At 41.2% G+C, this 15979-nt stretch overlaps 1 protein-coding gene and 1 pseudogene across 4 annotated transcripts in view; both read right to left on the bottom strand.

Moving 5' to 3' along the window:
* LOC126415026 (skin secretory protein xP2-like) overlaps positions 1 to 15979 on the bottom strand; it is a 547299-nt gene that overhangs the window by 403536 nt on the left and 127784 nt on the right. For 3 of the 4 annotated variants that reach the window (XM_050083400.1, XM_050083398.1, XM_050083405.1), the window contains exon 2: positions 4285 to 4394. The gene's annotated coding sequence lies outside the window, so the exon portion shown is untranslated. The remainder of the gene's footprint in view (positions 1 to 4284; positions 4395 to 15979) is intronic. The other variant, XM_050083399.1, reaches the window with a different exon arrangement.
* Positions 5280 to 5397, bottom strand: LOC126425350 (5S ribosomal RNA; annotated as a pseudogene).

Raw genomic sequence — 15979 nt, 5'->3', positions numbered from 1 at the left:
GAAGCTGTGTGTCGTGATAAAAAAAAGAAAAAGCTTTCTTTGAGGATGTCTTACTGCAACTTTTATTTATTTACTAACCACTTTTCGGATTCTGATTCCATCCTCAGATCACAACTGCACCGATCAGACTCTTGACTTGCATTCGGGACGAGTGCGTTTCAAATCCTCATCCAGTCTATCGCAAGTGCGTTTCCCGTAGCTTCCAAAAATCGATTGAGGCAAATACCAGGACGGTACCTTTGATAACAAGGACATAACCAGTGTCCTTCCCCTATGCGAACTTGGGCTGCAACTCTAATGACATCATCAATTGGACGCTAAATCCTAATCAACAAGCGTGTCACAACTTCAGCTAAAATAATCTGTCGGAAAGACGGAAGAATTAGGTAGCAAAAGGGTGCATGCGCATTTGTGTACAATTTATTTATTCAAGAATAAATTTTTAGATCGTAAAACAAATTTGATACTAGTGCTTTCATTATTTAATGTTCTCATGTACTAGGCTCGTTCAGTAAATGATGGACCAATAAAATTTTGCAGTCGTTAGTATTACACAGGAAAACGTACTTTTAAGTGGTTCAAATTTGATGCGCGAAGTTTCGAACAGGTTCGACAGGCGTCAGAGCCGCGGTGAACCAGCAAAATGGCGTCTACGCAAGACGTTCGTCACAAGGAAAGTGCTGTAATTGAATTCTCGGTTACGACGAAAGTAACAGTAGTGAACATCTACAAACGTTTGTGTGCAGAGTACTGTAACGATGCAGTTAATAAAACTGTTGGGCGATCAATAAGGAGACATAATACGCCAGAAATTGCAGAAAATGAGCTCCATGCTCGACCACGTTTGAGGCGTCCTGTCACAGCCACTGCTCCAGACACGACAAACCGTGCTTTTACCATTATTCGCGCAGACCGGATCAATACAACTCGCCTATCAGTGACGGTTGGAAGCGCTAGTGCAATGACAGACTATCATAATCAATAATAACATCCTCTCTTTCAGGAGTGGTAGTTCTGCAAGGTTCGCAGGAGAGCTTCTGTAAAGTTCGGAAGGTAGGAGACGAGGTACTGGCGGAAGTAAAGCTGTGAGCACGGGGCGTGAGTCGTGCTTGGGTAGCTCAGTTGGTAGAGCACTTGCCCGCGAAAGGCAAAGGTCCACAGTTCGAGTCTCGGTCCGGCACACAGTTTTAATCTGCCAGGAAGTTTCATAATCAAAGGTGTGCTCAAGATTGATTACACGAATGCTCACGAGACACTGAGATATTCAAAGAAAAGCCACTTCATCTTAACTATTGGAGCAGTTTGAGGCCAATGGAGAGGTGTTTCTGTCATGAATTGATACACGTGACGGAACCTGGTTCATCACTTCGAGTCTAAAAGAAGTGACACCACAGAACTTACAAGTACATGGCGAAATTAGGTTGGACACCACTGTGTCATCCGACATATAGCCCAGACCTGGCACTCTCTGATTTCTATCCGTCTGGACGACTACGTGGCAGTTTGAAGATTATGAGAGCGTAACTCATGCAGTGAAAATATGGCTACGAGCATAGAACAAGAGCTTTTACAAACAGGGAATACATGCTCTTTGTAACGCTGGCGTTTAGTTCTAGAACGTGACGTAGACTATGTATGTATAAGAACAGTACATGTACATGAAATGTTGACTTACATCACCACCGAATTGTAACTCTCAAGAATAACTATGTTCTGAGAAAAAAATGTGGAGTATTATTTACTAAACGATCCTCCAATGAATAAATGTTGTTAAAGGTGACAACATAATGAAAAAAATTAGGTTATTAATCTGAAACTGATCTGAGATCCATAATGTGCCTAAAATTATTTAAAGAAACAACCGAAGTCATGAAACGAGCAACGTCGCACAGTCATTAAGAAATTACGCTGTTCTGGAGATGATGGTTCTAAAACTGTCCCCAGGCATCTAGATCTAGGTTTCTACCTCTTTCCCTAATTGCTTCGCATCTGTGATAGGAGAGCTGTCAACGAGACAAATGTCCACCACGCCCTTTTCTGACTTCCTGTATTGGGGGGTGAGGGGCTAGACTGTCGAGAACGAGCCACCGAGCTCGTTAACAAGTGATACTCTTCGTTCAATTTCCTTGGGAGACACTCAAGCACAATTCTCAATTCTTTGTCATATATAAGGGGTACTCAAAAGAAAACGAGACCGATGGAGAAAAGTAAGTAAACTGTGTATTATTTATCCCACTGTGGAACAATACGGTCAGTGCTTTCATGGAAAAATGGTTGCTGGTGCCTGCGGAACCATGATTGTGCCCTGGCGTGTTCCTCTTCGTCCGAATCAAATCGATGACCACGAATGTCTTTCTTTAAGATTCCAAAAAAATGGAAATCGCATGGGGGAGAGATCGACACTGTATTGAGGATGTGTAAGGGCTTTCCAGCGAAACTTCTACAGTCTGATCGAAACGACTTCGTCGGCATGCGGGTGAATATTATCCTGCAACATTCCCGGGCGTTTGGACTTGATGGTGCACCTAATTTTTTGTAGTGTCCCTGCACCGCTGTACATTACTTGTGGCGCTGTCCTTCAGAAAGTCAATGAGCACCTGGTTGATGAACGGCATCATGCTGTTGCAAGATAATGCGTACCCACATGTTGCCAAGGTTGTTTCGACTACGCTGCAGACATTTCGCTGCGAAAGCGTTACATATCCTCCATACGTCTTTGATCTCTCCCGAAGCTATTTCCATATTTTTGGAGTCGTCGGTTTGCTTCGGACGAAGTAGTGCAACCCAGGGTAGAACCACGGTTCCGTAGGCAATCACAAACATTTCCTCATGAAAGCATTGACGTCTTGTCTCACAGTAGGATAAATGTGCTAGAAGTTATGACAATAGCTTCTGAAATAATAATGTTTACTTACTTTTTGCCTACACGCCCCGTTATCGTTTGACTGTCGCCTATGCTAATAAGATAACCTTCCCATTTCTCCACTGCTGCTCAACAAGAAGAACTGCGTCTATTTTAACAAGCAAAATTAATTTCGAAGCTTTCTCAGTATGCAGTAATCCAGTCCACTGTTGTGTATACCGAACAAGACCAACCCTATAAAGTTAAAAATGTGTGTGAAATCTTATGGGACTTAACTGCTAAGGTCATCAGTCCCTAAGCTTACACACTACTTAAGCTAAATTATCCTAAGCACAAACACACACACACACACACACACACACACACACACACACACACACACACACACACACACACACATGCCCGAGGGAGGACTCTAACCTCCGCCGGGACAAGCCGCACAGTCCATGACTGCAGCGCCTTAGACCGCTCGGCTCAACCCATTTAAGTTTACGACACAAAGGAATTACAGACATTGGCTGCGAGTGGGCATTGATTAGATCAGTTGGGAAGGTTGAAAATTTATACTGGATGGGGATTAAAACCCAGGTCTCCTGCTTACCAGGCAGATGCGCTGGCCACTGCGCCATCTGGACACAGCGGTCATCGCTACTGCACAGACTAACCTAGCTCGCCTCCCGTCACACCTAAATTCTCAACCTATTCACACGCTACGAGCGTAGTGTCCCTTGCCCATTACCCTCACTACTCGCGGCATTTCGCTGATTCCCGTAAGAGTTCGAGCCTGATGTGTATCCGCACTGAAGAGATCGTATATCATTAAAGTATCTCATTCTGATGGCGGTTGTTCTCCTCACTTGATTATGGTCAAGCTTGTTTGTACAGACAACTAATAACTAAAACGACTATTGCTGTCACTGTTTAAAATGAAACTGCGCACATTGCGGCACCTGTGATTTTAAAACTACAACTGCAGCTAACATTTAGAAATTTCGTTTGCACCAGAAACGTCCAGTCTTTAAGATGCTCCAATCGTCTGCCAGAGTGCGAATACGCAAGATCTGGGGCCACAGCTGTTATAGTGTATATGAATGAAGAAATGTCTCTGAGAGTAACTGTTAACATATATTCGAGTCATTACTTAGATTATGCAGCACCTTACGAGCTGTTCAGTCGTAAGTATCAGCTTGTAGAGTGGGAAAGACTGATAAATGAGTGGATGAATGAAACTCATCTAGAACGCTATTCAGTGTCTCTTGCACTGTCCTGTCTGAGATTTCCATTTCGAGTCTGTTCAGAAGCGCATGTGTAGTCAGAAAATACTGCTGTTCGTAAATGTTGCTGGCTATGCTCTCCATTTGGTTCTGAACATTGTTATGATCTTATCAGTGCATTTACGACTCCTTCAAAGTGCCACTTACCTACGTTAATGAATACGTGACGTCTCTTCTCGGAATTCAGCAGATGGCTATTCAGCATTTCAATGAACTTTTGATTGATGCCTCATTGCAAATCAATCTTCGGAAGGGCCCTGAAAAATGAGACGACATTATTATATTTTTTCTAATACAGCAAATATATAAACAGGAATGGGTGAAATATTCATCACAAGTTACAGCTATGGGAGCATAAATCTAGACGCGCCTCTCTGGTAGTCTGGGATACAGTTCTCAACTTTAATACTGATTCACGCTTCATACAGAAGCTTGCAATTTCAGTATGATCAACGCAGCGAATACATCAACCAAAGTAAAATGTTTTAAAACCACGAAATAGTTAATAACATTCATGAGGTTTGTTTTGTTTAGAATAACCGCAACTTTAATATCTCTTAATTTCATTCGTGTAGCCCAATTATGCAGTATCCAAATAACTTTATGAACGAAATTATACAAATAAGTGATCTTTTTCCAAGGACTTTGGGACAAGTAAATAACGGTCGGTAATGAATATTTAGCTTTCTTTTGACGTAAAGAATTTATACGTTATAGCAGCAACGGGTTTAGCTTATGGTATCTGTTCAAAGTGACGAAACCATATTCAGTTCTCATGGCGTCAAGAAAGCCTACGCCAGAACTGTACGCATCTTATGAATCAAAATTAACTTTCATACTATTTTAATTTAAGCTGATGGCCAATTAGATGTATAATTCAGCGTATCTAAATGATAGTCCCTCACAATTTGCCATTTTCGTTCGCATGCAGATCTTCCTCCCGAACAGGCCATGAAGGCCCAAAGGTACCGACCGGCCGCCGTGTCATCCTCAGACCACAGGTGTCACTGGATGCAGATATGGAGGGACATGCGGTCAGCACACCGCTCTCCCGGCCGTATGCCAGTTTCCGAGACCGGAGCCGCTACTTCTTAACCAAGTAGCTCCTCAGTTTGCCTCACAAGGGCTGAGTGCATCCCGCTACCCAACAGCGCTCGGCAAATCGGATGGTCACCCATCCAAGTGCTAGCCCAGCCCGACAGCGCTCAACTTCGGTGATCTGACGGGAACCGGTGTTACCACTGCGGCAAGGCCGCTGACTTTCGCATGCAGATGGTGTTTATAATATACTGGCGTGTGAAACTTAAGATGAAAGTAATTTTTGCTTGATGTGCCTCTGCCAAGCAACATAGCTCGCTGAAATTTGGACCATGCACAGAAAACTGCTACAGTATAGTTAAGAAGGTAACTGAAGGAAATATGCACGACGACGTAGAGAAATTACACTTAACTCACCGTGATTCATGATGGTCCCTTGGACAGTACGAAAGGTGGTACATGTGTGATCACCACAAACGGCAGGGAATTCTCTACAACGTGCTAACATGCTGGCTACAAGACTGATGAGTTCTTGCAGTAGAGCATTTCATTTCTCCACCAGCGCGGTTGACAACTGCTGAATAGTCATTGGTGCATGTGGAGGTGCTGCTATACGTCTCCCCAACGCATATCAAATGTGCTCGATGGGGTTTAAGACGGAGAACGGACAGGCCAGTCCACTCGCCGAATATCTTCTCATTCCAAGAGCTGCTCCACCTGCTCTGTTACGTGTGATAGCGGATTGTTGTTCACGAAAATGAAGTCAGGGCCGGATGCACCTCTGAAAACACGCACATGGGCAACGAGTACAGTGCCGCGATAACTTTGCAAGTGAGTGTAATGCGTTCAAATATGTTGAGGTCAGCACACTCATGCAGCATTATGCCTCCCCACAGCATACCACCTGGACCACCAAAACGATCATGTTTGACAGTGTTTCTGGGGGCATTACGTGTTCCACCTCTCGCCATATAAGGGTACGTTCAGTACGTGACCACGTTGCAGAGCATGCACTGCCGTTCTTGGTGATCACAAACCATAATTAAGAACATATCTCGCTTTTTCTAATGTCCAGAGTACTACCATGAATTGCGCGTAATTTTTTAAAATAAAGTGTCATTTCTATTCGTCCATTTGTGTATTTCTTACTATTACCTTCTTGTCACAGTTCTTTGTACGTATTGTTCAAATTTAATCGAGGTGTGATTACTTGGCAGTGACAAATCATGCATAAGTTACTTTCGTCCTTAAGTATTGCACACCACTGTTATGAACTGGGGTGAAAGAGGCCTAGACAAACAAAGCTCACCAGAAAAATGCCAAAATAAAAAAAAACATGCAGTGTTATTATGATGTAAATCAAGCGATTCTATTTGATCACAGGATTACGGTACTCAAATTGTATTTTCTTTAGACGCAGTATTACGATAATTATCGATGAATCTTTATCGCTGTTTTCATCAACAACAATACTTCGTCATTTAAATGGAAGTGGTTATCGGAGTCGGGTTAATTTGACCGCTTTTATATATACAGCGTGGTCCATTGATAGTGACCGGGCCAAATATCTCATGAAATAAGCATCAAACGAAAAAACTACAACGAACGAAACTCGTCTAGTTGGAAGGGGGAAACCAGATGACGCTATGGTTGGCCCGCTAGATGGCGCCGCCATAGGTCAAACGGATATCAACTGCGTTTTTTTTTAAAATAGGAGCCCCAATTTTTTATTACATATTCGTGTGGTACGGAAAGAAATATGAATGTTTCAGTTGGACCACTTTTTCGCTTTGTGATAGATGGCGCTGTAATAGTCACAAACATATGGCTCACAATTTTAGACGAACACTTGGTAACAGGTAGATTTTTTTAAATTAAAATACAGAACATAGGTACGTTTGAACATTTTATTTCGGTTGTTCCAGTCTGATACATGTACTTTTGTGAACTTACTATGTGTGTGTGTGTGTGTGTGTGTGTGTGTGTGTGTGTGTGTGTGAGAGAGAGAGAGAGAGAGAGAGAGAGAGAGAGAGAGAGAGAATCAGGACTAGCAGTACTCTCACGTCCGGCCTAGTGGGATAGTTAATGGCAGACATGGTCCACGAAATTTATTACGTCCGATGTACAATACGTTAGCAAAGTGGGGTTAATTCGCAAAAGGGAAAACTCAATTCAAAAACTTGGACCACGGGGAGGGCAAATGATGAAGTAAATACAAGTAGGAATACCTGTATGGAAACGGACAGATAACTTCGAGCAATTTTACGTTGTGGGAAAGTGTGTGTTATGTTAATTCAGGTCTAACTTTTATCAAGTTAAAATTTAGGTTATTTTTTACAAAGCAGTTTTCGTCTGAAGAACTGCAATTGATTTTAGGCTGGCGAAGGGCGCAAATAATGCAAAAGAATTACGTCATACGCGGACGGAAATATCCTATGAGGGAGAAGGTAGGACGTTAAAAATACATCAAATGGGCCACATATTTCTCAGTTTCTACACAAGGTTCATTCCATGGTTACCGACTTAAAATATGAATAATTTACATTGAAGTATTATTATGTAAATAAAAAATAGATAGACCTAAATATGACACTACATACAGCGAAGGTCTATGATGGAGCTGTGTTGATTTGCCATAAAACAAAGGAACAGCGTGCTCACAGACGTAACAAAACCTTCATTTTTCATAGAATGACTAATAAATTTGTTGATACTATAGTTTTATACAGAAACAGTTTGTGTTGTGTGTACCATCTGTTTTGAACATCTAATAAACTATGTGTGACCCGTTGAAACAACCATCTTGGTCACACATACGTGTCAGCGATGGTTAGTCGCTATTGTTGCATCTGTTTTCACTTTCTGGGTATTATTTATTATCCAGTTTTACTCTATTGTTGTTCTACACAGGCGCAGATATTAACGACACTGATGTTGCAGTTGGGCAAAACGGGAATCACGGGATTATTTTAATCAATGAAGTAGTCTTAGAGGGAAGATGGTCCAGGTTTCTAGAACTTTCAGTACAGGGTTACGCCGTGGGAACCACCCAGGATGGTTTGAATGTGTCCCTATCGACTTGCAAGTCGCATATTTCTCATTCATCACTCATAGGTTAATTGAGTAAAAATGACGAACTCACATGAGCACAACGTGAAGACGTTGTCGACAAACAGCCCCCCATTTCACCCCCCCTTCCCCTCCTCTCCACGGTTCTTCCCATGCCGGTACTGTGTGTGTAAATGTCAGCCAGGCACCTCCACGCGCCACTATAATACGGAGACTTTTTCAAAGCGCTCGCACTTTTTTACGGCTTTCGTGCGCAATGGTCGCGAGAAATGCTCGCAGCCTTTTGTTCGTCGCTGCCTGTTTCAACAGCTCGCTGCGCAAGAGGTGAACGCGTGCGGGGCTCAGGACACAGAATGACTAACGCTCTGAAGCTACTCACCGACCTTTTCAATTTTCTCGAGCCACGTAATTTCTGCACATTTTAAACTCCGCTTTGGTTCTCATTATGACCAAATAGTACTGACGTAATTACGTATCACAAAATAACTGTAGCAGGATTTAAAGAACTATAGAAATACAACACACTGAAAACGGTAATTATACAGAAAAGAAAAAAAGGAAAGTATAGTGCGAGATTTCTTTAATATCATTTTGTAGTGGTATAATATCCGTTACGCTCAATGTTGAATCTTCCCAGCAGATAGATAAAATATTATTATTAATAATAATAATAAAATTTGTTGACTCACACTTCTGTACATGGTATCTATATAATAACAGTTTAAATAACAAGTTGTTATTAAGTTAACTATGTTGTTAAAGTACTCAAGAGTATCTTTCAGGTGTTCAGAACAAGTGCCTTCTGCAGTTTCCAACAGAGTGCAGGATGTAGGTTTTAGGTCCCGTGAGTTATCATTTTGTAGTGGTATAATATCCGTTACGCTCAATGTTGAATCTTCCCAGCAGATAGATAAAATATTATTATTAATAATAATAATAAAATTTGTTGACTCACACTTCTGTACATGGTATCTATATAATAACAGTTTAAATAACAAGTTGTTATTAAGTTAACTATGTTGTTAAAGTACTCAAGAGTATCTTTCAGGTGTTCAGAACAAGTGCCTTCTGCAGTTTCCAACAGAGTGCAGGATGTAGGTTTTAGGTCCCGTGAGTTCTCAACAAACAGTTTTCGGGTAACTCCTTCGTTCGATATTAGCTCAGAGACGACATGCACAGACTTCTGTTTCAACATGGGTTTTACCTCATCTGTCAGAACCCTGCATTAGGCCACCTCATTACAGGTGGTTTGCACATTTTGGTCAGCTTTATTCACCACTTCCGTGAAGTCAATTACAGCGGATAGTTTCACTGATTATTGTGTTGCGATTCCAGCAAATTTTTAACTTTTCGTTTTCAGCAACAGTGATAGGATCGTTCCACTACTATGCAGAGAAGTCTTTCAGTAACTGATTCTGCTGTCAGGTACTTGTCGTGGCTTATTATGGCCACCTCATCACGCTTAGAAAACATTCCATAGGTTGCAATGTTTTATATCAAGATACAAACTGTGACACCGTCTTCTAATGATCCCCACACGTTGTGCACCTATCGCCTATTCCTTCCTCTTTCAATGTATACTGCCATTATCTCCTCGTTGCAATGACTTATTGTTATAATAATAATAATAATAATAACAACTTCTGGAGCAACATATGGTCAAACCCGGTACAACATAACAGGCATGCACGGTGGATACAAGCAGAAACAGATACATACAAGATGATACCACAAATGCCTGAAGTGGTAATTTTGCAACATGACGTCACCCAAGCAATTAATTCTACTCACAATTGGAAAGCCCCTGGAAAAGATAAAATAGCAAATTTCTGGCTAAAGAAATTCACCTCAACACATTCACATCTAACTAAATTATTTAACAGTTACATTGCAGACCCATACACATTCCCTGATACACTTACACATGGAATAACTTATCTGAAACCTAAAGATCAAGCAGACACAGCAAACCCAGCTAAATATCGCCCCATAACATGCCTACCAACAATATACAAAATATTAACTTCAGTCATTACACAGAAATTAATGACACATACAACACAGAACAAAATTATAAATGAAGAACAAAAAGGCTGTTGCAAAGGAGCACGAGGATGTAAAGAGCAACTGATAATGGATGCAAAGGTGACATATCAAGCTAAAACTAAACAAAGGTCGCTACACTATGCATACATTGATTACCAAAAAGCTTTTGATAGTGTACCCCACTCATGGTTACTACAAATATTGGAAATATACAAAGTAGATCCTAAATTGATACAGTTCCTAAACATAATGAAAAATTGGAAAACCACACTTAATACCAAACAAATTCAAATAATATCACATCACAGCCAACACAGATTAAGCGTGGAATATACCAAGGAGACTCATTAAGTCCTTTCTGGTTCTGCCTTGCTCTGAACCCACTTTCCAACATGCTAAATAATACAAATTATGGATACAATATTACTGGAACATACCCACACAAAATCACACATCTGCTATACATGGATGATCTAAAACTACTGGCAGCAACCAATCAACAACTCAACCAATTACTAAAGATAACAGAAGTATTCAGCAATGATATAAATATAGCTTTTGGAGCAGACAAATGTAAGAAAAATAGCATAGTCAAGGGAAAACACACTAAACAAGAAGATTACATATTGGATAACCACAGCGACTGCATACAAGCGATGGAAAAAACAGATGCCTATAAATATCTAGGATACATACAAAAAATAGGAATAGATAATACAAATATTAAAGAAGAACTAAAAGAAAAATATAGACAAAGACTAACAAAAATACTGAAAACAGAATTGACAACAAGAAACAAGACAAAAGCAATAAATACTTATGCTATACCAATATTGACCTACTCATTTGGAGTAGTGAAATGGAGTAACACAGACCTAGAAGCACTCAATACACTTACACGATCACAATGCCACAAATATAGAATACATCACATACATTCAGCAACTGAAAGATTCACATTAAGCAGAAAGGAAGGAGGAAGGGGATTTATCGACATAAAAAACCTACTTTATGGACAGGTAGACAATTTAAGAAAATTCTTTCTAGAACGAGCAGAAACTAGCAAAATACACAAAGCAATCACTCATATAAATACATCGGCTACACCACTGCAATTTCATAACCACTTCTACAACCCTTTAGATCACATAACATCAACAGATACGAAGAAAGTAAATTGGAAAAAGAAAACACTACATGGCAAGCACCCGTATCATCTAACACAGCCACACATCGATCAAGACGCATCCAACACATGGCTAAGAAAAGGCAATATATACAGTGAGACGGAAGGATTCATGATTGCAATACAGGATCAAACAATAAACACCAGATATTACAGCAAGCATATTATTAAAGATCCCAATACCACAACAGATAAATGCAGACTTTGCAAACAACAAATAGAAACAGTAGATTACATCACAAACAGATGTACAATACTAGTAAATACAGAATACCCCAGAAGACATGACAATGTAGCAAAAATAATACATCAACAGCTTGCCTTACAACATAAACTTATAAAACAACATGTTCCCACATACAAGTATGCACCAAAAAATGTACTGGAGAACGATGAATACCAATTATACTGGTACAGAACCATTATAACACATAAAACAACACCACATAACAAACCTGACATCATACTCACCAATAAAAAGAAAAAATTAACACAACTAATCGAAATATCCATACCCAATACAACAAATATACAAAAGAAAACGGGAGAAAAAATTGAAAAATACATCCAACTGGCTGTGGAAGTCAAGGACATGTGGCACCAGGATAAAGTTGACATTATACCAATTATACTATCAACTACAGGAGTCATACCACACAATATCCACCAGTACATCAATGCAATACAGCTACATCCAAACTTATATAAACAACTACAGAAATCTGTAATTATTGACACTTGTTCAATTACCCGAAAGTTCCTAAATGCAATATAACATATACCGTACAGTTAAAAGGAAGTCACGCTTGATCAAGGTCCGCGTCACCTTCCATTTTTAACCAGACATAACGTCTGAGACAAGAAAGAAATAATAATAATAATAATAATAAATTATTATTACAGTTTCACGAATTGTAGCTATTCTCCGTACAGCACTGTCACAGTAGTTTGGTTGTAATTACGCATACGGCATCATTACTGAAAACAGAGTGGTCCAAGAGACAAGCAATGTTTTAACTTGTTTGCCGTTTTGGCTTTATTCTGGTTTTCTTTAAACAAAATATGTCAAAATAAGTTCAAAAATGGTTCAAATGGCTCTGAGCACTATGGGACTTAACATCTGAGGTCATCAGTCCCCTAGAACTTAGAACTACTTAAACCTAACTAACCTAAGGACATCACACACATCCATGCCCGAGGCAGGATTCGAACCTGCGACCGTAGCGGTCGCGCGGTTCCAGACTGAAGCGCCTAGAACCGCTCGGTCAAAATAAGTGACGTTTCAAAAGTCAAATTAAATCCAAAGACAAGTTCTAACAAATTGTCCTGACAATGTCCAGTGCCAAGCGTGATATAAAAAGATTAGCATTTAAGAAATCCTTGGATTCCTTAGATGTGACTTGTAGACTGCATATTACTGATTTATTTCCGAGTATTTGTGCTTGGTGCTGCAAACAGAAGAAACAGTAATGCAGCAGAAAGAGCAGATCTCTGTCTTCTTTCGCAGTACGTGAGGCAAACCCTCTTTGCTGCGGAGCGCATACTGACAACGGTTAATAGCAATGCGATAGGATATTGCAGTGATATCCAAAGGAACAGTAAATCGTAATTCGGAATAACAAAGGCACTGTGGTATCATACTTATCAGCCGACATCGGACAAGCGACTTTCGAGCTCGGATAGCCAAATGGTAAGGCGACTGCTCGCGATAACCAGTAAATCTGGCAAACGATATGAATTTTTCTGTGATTTTTCTCAACGACCGCTACTCTCCACACTACTTACGAAACACACAAAAAAAAATCTGCATCACTTCGGTTCCCAGAACTCCTGAAGGTAAACGTTTACTGTGGATATTGTATCCGAGACACAGTCCCTTTGACTGTTCAGAGATATCACTAGACCCACCCAAAGATGTAAACAACCATGCATGAGCAGCGCCTATTAGACGGAGGGGTCCGGCAGCTGATCAGTTCCTCTAATTCCTCCAGGAAGGAGGAACACGGCTCATGTTGTCTGTAGTTCAACCATGCCTAAACGGTCAATACCGCGCTTCGATCGCGTCCGCATTGTTACCTTGTGTCAGGAAGGGCTTTCAACGAGGGAAGTGTCCAGGCGTCTCGGCGGGAACCAAAGCGATGTTGTTCGGACATGGAGGAGATACAGAGAGACAGGAACTGTCGATGACGTACTTCGCTGAGGCCGCCCAACGGCTACTACTGCAGTGGATGACCGCTACCTACGGATTATGGCTCGGAGGAACCCTGACAGCTATACCAAGAAGTTGAATAATGCTTTTCGTGCAGCCATAGGACGACGTGTTACTACTCAAGCGCAACTTCACTCCCGACGTCCATGACGTGGTCCATCTTTGCAGCCACGACACCACGCAGCGCGGTACAGATGGGGCCAATAACATGCCGAACGGGCTGCTCAGGATTGGCATCATGTTCTCTTTAGCGATGAGTTTCGAATATGCTTCAATCAGATAATCGTCGGAGACGTGTTTGGAGGTAACCTGCTCAGGCTGAACGCCTTAGACACACTGTCCAGGGAGAGAAGCTAGCTAGAGATTTCCTGCTGCATTAGGGTGGCATTATGTGCGGCCCACCTACGCCGCTGGTGGTCATCGAAGGCGCTGTAACAGCAGTACGATACGTGAATGCCAACCTCCAACAGAGAGTGCAACCATATCGGCAGCATATTGGCGAGGCATTCGTCTTCATGGACGACAATTCGCAACCCCATCGTGCACATCTTGTGAATGACTTCCTTCAGGATAACGACATCGCTTGGCTAGAGCAACCTGCATGTTTTCGAGACATGAATCCTATCGAACATGCCTAGGATAGATGGAAAAGGGCTGTTTATGGACGACGTGACTCACCAACCACTCTGCGGGATCTACGCCGAATCGCCGTTCAGGAGTGGGACAATCTGGACCAACAGTGTCTTGATGAACTTGTGGATAGTATGCCACGACGAATACAGGCATGCATCAATGCAAGAGGGCGTGCTACTGGGTATTAGAGGTACCGGTGTCTACAGCAATCTGGACCACCACCTCGCGAAAGTCTCGCTGTGTGGTGGTACAACGCGCAATGTGTTGTTTTCATAAGTAATAAAAAAAGGCGGAAATGATGTTTATATTGATTTCTATTCCAATTCTCTGTAATAGTTCCGGAACTCTCGGAACCGAAATGTTGCAAAACCTTTTTTGATATGTGTATTATCTGTTGCATGTGTTCCAAGTTTATCGTTTTAAAATTTACAAGAATTTTCTTGACTAACAAAAATTCACATGCACAAATTACCAGGACTATCTGTGTAGGGTTAGGAATACATAAGGAGCCAGGAGAAATTATTTTGTAATATTTAGTTCGTTATACAAATGTGTTACATTAAAACGCTTTTTAATCAAACAATCAATGCCTTCTCCAAGCGATAGCAATGGAGATACTATAGAAGACAGTGCTTCCAAAGCAGAGTTACTAAACACAGTCACCCGAAATGCCTTCACAAAAGACGAGGAAGTAAATATTTCAGAATTCGAATCGAGAACAGCTGCCAACATGAGTAACGTAGAAGTAAATATCCTCAGAGTAGTGAAGCAACTCAAATCACTTAATAAAAGCAAGTCTTCTGGTCCAGACTGTATACCAATTAGGTTCCTTTCGGAGTATGCTGATGCATTAGCTCCATACTTAACAATCAAACAATCGTTCGCTCGACAAAAGATCGGTACCTAAAGAGTGGAAAGTTGCACAGGTCACACCAATATTCAAGAAAGGTAGTAGGAGTACTACTAAATTACAAGCCCATATCGTTTACGTCGATATGCAGCAGGATTTTGGAACATATATTATGTTCAAACATTATGAATTACCTCGAAGAAAACGGTCTGGCTCAAATGGCTCTGAGCATTATGGGACTTAACTTCTGAGGTCATCAGTCGCCTAGAACTTAGAACTACTTAAACCAAACTAACCTAAGGACATCACACACCCATGCCCGAGGCAAGATTCGAACCTGCGATCGTAGCGGTCGCGCGTTTCCAGACTGTAGCGCCCAGAACCGCTCGGCCACCCCGGCCGGCGGAAACGGTCTATTGACACACAGTTAACATTGGTTTAGAAAACATCGTTCCTGTGAAACACAACCAGCTCTTTATTCACATGAAGTGTTGAGTGCTATTGACAAGGGATTTCAGATCGATTCAGTATTTCTGGATTTCCGCAAGACTTTTGACACTGTACCACACAAGCGGCTCGTAGTGAAATTGCATGCTTATGGAATACCGTCCCAGTTATGTGACTGGATTTGTGATTCCCTGCCAGAGAGATCACAGTTCGTAGTAATTGACGGAAAGTCATCGAGCAAAACAGAAGTGATTTCTGGTGTTCTCCAAGGTAGTGTTATAAGCCCTTTGCTGTTCCTGATCTATATAAACGATTTGGGAGACAATCTGAATAGCCGTCTTAGGTTGGTTGCGAATGACGCTGT

Source organism: Schistocerca serialis, chromosome 1, assembly GCF_023864345.2.
Source record: "Schistocerca serialis cubense isolate TAMUIC-IGC-003099 chromosome 1, iqSchSeri2.2, whole genome shotgun sequence".
NCBI classification, from domain to species: Eukaryota; Metazoa; Arthropoda; class Insecta; order Orthoptera; family Acrididae; genus Schistocerca; species Schistocerca serialis.
The sequence above is the reverse complement of the archived record's forward strand: the minus strand, read 5'-3'. Positions and strand labels throughout refer to the sequence as shown.